The sequence below is a fragment of the Colobus angolensis genome, unplaced genomic scaffold (assembly GCF_000951035.1).
Source record: "Colobus angolensis palliatus isolate OR3802 unplaced genomic scaffold, Cang.pa_1.0 Scaffold12, whole genome shotgun sequence".
In the NCBI taxonomy this organism is placed as follows: Eukaryota; Metazoa; Chordata; class Mammalia; order Primates; family Cercopithecidae; genus Colobus; species Colobus angolensis.
Window position 1 is genome coordinate 3,482,994 of NW_012113141.1, and position 6,323 is coordinate 3,489,316.

The window sequence follows — 6,323 nt, forward strand, 5'->3', positions numbered from 1 at the left end:
AGAAAGAAAGAAAGAAAGAAAGAAAGAAAGAAAGAAAGAAAGAAAGAAAGAAAGAAAGAAAAAGAAAGAAAGAAAAAATAATAGAAAGAAAACAATCCCTAAATGAATGAGCTTAACCCAGAATCAGTCTGGGTGTTTCCCAGAGTTCACAGGTCTCCTACTGATGGCTTCATCCTTGTTACCATTTGCTTGTTGATCTGGGAACACATGGGTGGTCCACCTCTTCCTGAGAGGCTACCAGGGAACCCAGGCCTGGATGGAGAGGCGCTGAACCCACTGAAGAACACAACACAGGGCTGCCGAGTCCATGCAGCATGAACAGGACTGATGGCTGTTCACTACACGAAACAAAAAGTTCAAGTTCATTTGTAATCTAAGCAATGCAATTTTGCTTTGACTGTTGGGTTAACCTAGTGAGGGACCCGACCCCAGATCCAGCCGTTCCACTTCTCACGGTTTACCCTACGGAACAGAGTGAGGTCTCAGGGTGACAGGGAAAGTATTGACCATGGGACATAGTAATGGTTACAAAATGGTATGTACATGCATTATAAGTCTGTACTCTGTATAAAAAGTGTACGTTTATGTGAACTGTAGATGAACAGAAAAAATAACAGTGTTTGTCCACAAGGGGTGGTGTTTCCTCAAGTGATTTTTATTTTTGTTTTTTCTAGCTTGCATTTAACCTTTCTAATCAGAAGGAAACTCTTGATACATGTGATTTTTCCCCTGGGGAGTCAGCCTCCTCCTCACATGGAGCTTTTGAGGGACTGTCCATCAGGAGTCTGTACCAACCCCTGGCCAGAGGATGCCAATCAGACCTCTTCTGCTTTGGATTTGCTTCTGAGTCTTCATAACACAGCTTTTCCTTCCCTTGGATGACCTTTCTACACCCTTCCAATGGATTCCCAGTGTTGGTTAGGTTGGCCAGCACTCATTTCTGTTGCTTGTAATCCTAGTGTCTTGGTGAATACAAAGGGATTCAAGTTAGTCATCCATGGACCTCCTGGGAGTCTGCAGAGTCCAGGTTCAGAATCCTAGTGTCAGAGAAAGTGGTAGAGATGGGCAGGGGTAGCACCGTAGACCCCCAAGTTTCCTGTTCCCTAGATTAGATGTTTGCGCTCACCTCCCTCCCCAACACCATCCCACACGCTGTCTCTTAACAGGCCATGTAATCTTCCACGGAGACTGTGCTAATGCAGAGAGGAAAGGACATGGACCTGGGAATCAGAAAGCATGGCCTTGAGAGCTGGCCCCATGGTGGTCACTGACTGCATATAAGAGCGGTTGAGGGCTGGACACGGTGGCTCATGCCTATAATGCCAGCACTTTGGGAGATGGAAGGAGGTAGATCACAAGGTCAGGAGTTCGAGACCAGCCTGGCCAACCTGGTGAAACCGTCTCTACTAAAAATACAAAAAATTAGCTGGGCGTGGTGGCACAGGCCTGTAATCCCAGTCACTCGGGAGGCTGAGGCAGGAGAATTGCTTGAACCCGGGAGGTGGAGGTTGCAATGAGCTGAGATCGCACCACAGCACTCCAGCCTGGGCAACAGAGGGAGACTCCATCTCAGAAAAAAAAAAAGAGAGAGAGAGAGAGAGAGAGAGGTTAGGGGGCTGGGAAACTTGGTTTGGAGGAAAAGCTTGGGAACTTGTCTTAAAGCTGCTTTGGTACAATTTTTAAAGGGAAGTATAGTTAGTTTGGGGTGGCTGGGAGACTGATGATAGTGGACCCTAAGCCTCCATGCCACTTCTTGGTATTTCTAAGAGGACTGGGGAGATCTGCTTCATCCCTGTGTTCTCCTTGGCTTTCGAATGTGGATGACCTGGGCTTCCTACTTCTCCCAACCTCATGAAGTTGTTAATACATTCAGAGAGACAGCAGAGTAAATTACAAGGGTCCTTGCAGAACTTCAGACTGCTTATTGACTGCATTAGCTTTCTGCCAGGCAGCTGTGGGGAACCAGAAGGTCGCAGTGTGGTTTCAGTTCATTTGGGTTTGTTCCCAGGGAAGCAAGCCTTGGCAAAAGCTTTCTTAGCACTGCTTAGGATAGTAAAACGTGGATGTGGTAGAGGATCTAGGAGGAAGGAGGCCTCTTGAGAACTGCAGCCTCCTACCGTTCCTCTTGCAGAATGAACCAAAGCCCCTCCATCCCAGGTACCCACCACAGCAACATGGATTTTGCAAGCCTGGCCTCTTTTTGGTGAGTGAGAGCAGGCTGTCCTTCCAAGAATCATTTGGATTGGCAAAGCCCAAAGAATTTGAGGGCTGAGTTGCCAATACAGCCATCCAGAGCCCCTAGACAAGCCCCTCTTTACACTTCTCTTCTACTCCGAGGCCTTTTTATTTCTCCTTACTTCCTCCAGGAGGTCTCTGTTTTTACCCATCAAAACTTGTATTCAGAAAAGGTTCTGATACAAGTCATTTACCTCACAGTGAAAACTGAACTGCCTTTATCACATACTGAACCTGTACTCTCAGTCTATTTAAAAGAATTCCAGGCCTCAGAAAGTAGAGGTAGAAGAGGCTTAAGGTGGGAGAGGAGGGGAAAGTAAAGGGGAGGCAGGGATTTCCCCTCTCTTTCTCTTGAAAAGGCTAAACATGTGCCCAGAGCACCTTTCTGGGTTCAATGGCTGTCTACTTCCTCAAGGTCTGCTGGTTCAGTTTACCTGCAGTCCTGGACACATTTCACGTCCTGCTTCAGCTAAGTGTAGAGATTTTTTTTTTTTTCTTTTAGTTAAACTAGAAATGTCTTAGGGGTAGAAACCATGCCTTGTTCAGCTTGAAATGCTCCTCATTATCTGGCATAGGGCCTAGAACATAAATATGATTAATGAATGTTGATAAGTAAGTTAGGTATTAAAGGCTATGAATTCTCCTAGAAGCACTGCTTTAGCTGTATCCCATAGGCACTATTAGATAGTATTTCCATTATTCATTATTGTTGAAATATGTTTTATATAACATCAAGCTATCTCTGACAAGGAAAGGAGAATTATCTTCATTTCACAGGAAAATCAAAACTCAAAGACAAAAAGAGACTTGCTCTAAGAATACAGCATGCAGTAGTGATAGACCTCCAGGTTTTGCTTGGCTCTGGGATTCAGGGTGCATCAAATAAGCCAGGAGACCTGTTCTGAGTTTGAGCTCCTGCTCAGGCTCTGCCACCTCCAACCATTTTCTCATCCTCTTTGGGTATCATCAGGTCACATATAAAGACCTCTAGGGTCCATTAGCAGCAATTAGGGATCCTTGATTTGGAGGGAACTTTGCCTTCCTGAGGCTTCTGCTACAAAGCTGACACTTTATGAACAGTGCATATATCACCTAAAAGCTTGCCTGAAGCAGGCACACAATGGCCAGAGGCAGAACCAGGGCCACTGTGCTCAGCTGAGAATTAATAGAAGAGGACACCTAACCTCTTAGAGATCCATTACCTCCTAACGAGGCATCACCGCTTGGAGTCCTAGGTTACTTAATGTTCTCTCTCTCTCTAACCCTAGCAGAATCTTCTTTTAGGAAATATTCTGATAAACTTCTTCACGTGGATGGGGAAATGACTCATAACAAAGCGCTGTGTCTCTTTTGGGCTTTTGCATTTCAAAAGGAGTCAGACATTAAATTAGAAAAAGGAAAGCTCTAATTATGCAATTTCAGTTATTAATGAGAGAGCTACAAAAAGCTTTTGAGCATGAGAGGCTGAATTTAATTCTCTATGTTTGTGTCTTTTTTTTTTTTTGGAGATGGAGTCTCACTCTGTAGCCCTGGCTGGAGTGCGGTGGCACAATCTGGGTTCGCTGCAACCTCCACCTCCCAGGTTCAAGCAATGCTCCTGCCTCAGCCTCCCGAGTAGCTGGGACTACAGACACCTGCCACCAGGCCCAGCTAATTTTTGTATTTTTAGTAGAGACGGGATTTCACCATGTTGGTCAGGCTGGTCTCAAACTCCTGACCTCAAGTGATCCACCTGCCTCAGCCTCCCAAGTAGCTGGGATTACAGGTGCACAACACCACACCCAGCTAATTTTATAATTTTAGTAGAGATGGTGTTTCACCACATTGGCCAAGCTAGTCTCAAACTCCTGACCACAGGTGATCCACCTGCCTCAGCCTCCCAACCCTCATTGCATTTTAAATACAATCCATGCTCCTTACTGAGGCCTCCAAAACACTTCATGGTCTGATCCTTGTTGACATCTCTCTGACCTCACCCCTTTGCCCATTATGCTCTGGTCACTTTGCCATCTCCTTAGCTCCTCACACACTCCTGTTTCTTCCAACCCCAGGGCCTTTGCTCGGCCCTTCCTTTAGCTCTCAGCATAAATGTTGTCTTCCCATAGCATCTGGTTTATGTTCATCAATCTGTCAATAGTTTGTTTGTTTCTAGGTTGATTGTCTTTTTCTCCATGCTTGACAGCATATGCAAAGCAAAGATCTTCCCTGTCTGGTTGGTGGCAGTGTCCTCAGTGTCTTGTCAGTGCCTGCCCAAAGTAAATGGTTCAATAAATAGCTAATAGTTATGGAATAAATAAATATCTGTAGGAAGGAAAAAAAGAAAGGAAGGTGAATCCTGAAATCAGGTGAGAGGGTCCTGCTGCAGGCAGGCAGTGCTGATGTTGGAAGGCCTTCTCCAGGCCCCTCCAGAAAGAACCCCCATGAGAGGCATCACTCATCCCAGTCCTGTTGGGAGACTTGCTTACCCCTGCCGAGCCTCAAAATTAGCTCTGAATCATCTCCCGTGACTGGGGGGATCTGTGGGTGTGGATGGGCAGAGGAAATTACCAGAACCTTTCAAGCTGGACTCCAGTCCATGTCCCCCACTACCCTTCACTTGACCCTCAAGTAAGCTCATCTTCTGAAGAGTATCCTGAGAAGTATCTGGGAGTGACCCTGCCCATTGCTAGAGCCTCAGCTGAGCCTGGGCATCATCTCTAGACAGGGCCCAGATTCCAGCACTGCACATGAATCCCTTCTTAAGGAGGAAAAACTCCTTCCCATTCCTGGCAATTCCCCTGGACTGGAGGCAGGCAGGCCTCCCACCCCATCTGGGCTGCATGCTAGTGGCCAGAGACCTCATTGACACCTTGGACTTGTCCTTCTTGGGATCTGCCGGGTGCCCTTGTAATTACAGCCTGTGAAATTTTTATCCACTGAACCCAGTGAAGCCATTCCTCTACTGGAGGAGCTTCCCCGTCTCAGGGTGTGATAATGGTTGTCTCCGGGGTACCCAGGAGAGGTCAGGGTGTGTGGTTCTCAAAGTGGGGTCCTGACCACCCGTGTCAGCATCACCTGGAACTCATTAGAAACAGAGATTCTTGGGCCACAACCCTGGCCTTGGGAACCAGAAACCCTTGGGACTGGGGCCCAGCTATCTCTGTTTTATATTTTAAAGCATCCTTCAGATGATTCCAATGCACACTGTGGTTTGAGAACCACAGAATTAAAAGCCTTGAGTCAAAGACACCTCAAGTGGATACACACAGTCTGGGAAGTCTCAGCCCTTCTTCCTGCCTCCTTACCTCTGTGTGAACCCCGTATTCTCATATTTAAAATAGAAACACAGGCCAGGTGCCATGGCTCACCCCTGTAATCCCAGTACTTTGGGAGGCCAAGGTGGGAGGATCACTTGAGTTCAGGGGTTTGAGACCAGTCTGAGCAACAGAGTGAAACCCTGTCTCTACAGAAAATTAAAAAATTAGCCAGGTGTGGTGGTGCATGCCTGTAGTCCCAGCTACTCTAGAGGTGGGAGGATCACTTGAGCCTGAGAAGTCAAGGCTGCAGTGAGCTGTGATTACACCACTGCACTCTAGCCTGGCTGATAGAGCAAGACTGTTTCTCAAAAAATAAAAATAAAATAGAAAATAAAACCAAAAAAAAAAACATTTTCTGGGTGTGACCTAGGGTAGGTCATGTTACCTCCCTGGAAGCCAGACTCCTCATTGGTAAAATGGAGATAAATGAACACTTACCAAAGAAGGGCTGTGCTGAGGACTCGATGAGGTGACCTGTGAGAACTGATATCACATCGTACACATGGCACTCGGTGTGAGGCAGCAGCAGCGGGGCTGATAGTTATAAGCCACACAATGGATGTGAGCATAATTTTTTATAATACAAACTGAAAGAAGTGCGAATAAGAAAACAATCCCTGGTCGGGCGCGGTGGCTCACACCTGCCCAGAACTTTGGGAGGCCGAGGCAAGAGGATCACCTGAGGTCAGGGGTTCAAGACCAGCCTGATCAACATGGTGAAACCCCATCTCTACTAAAAATACAAAAATTAGCCAGGCATGGTGGTGGGCATCTGTAGTCCCAGCTACTCAG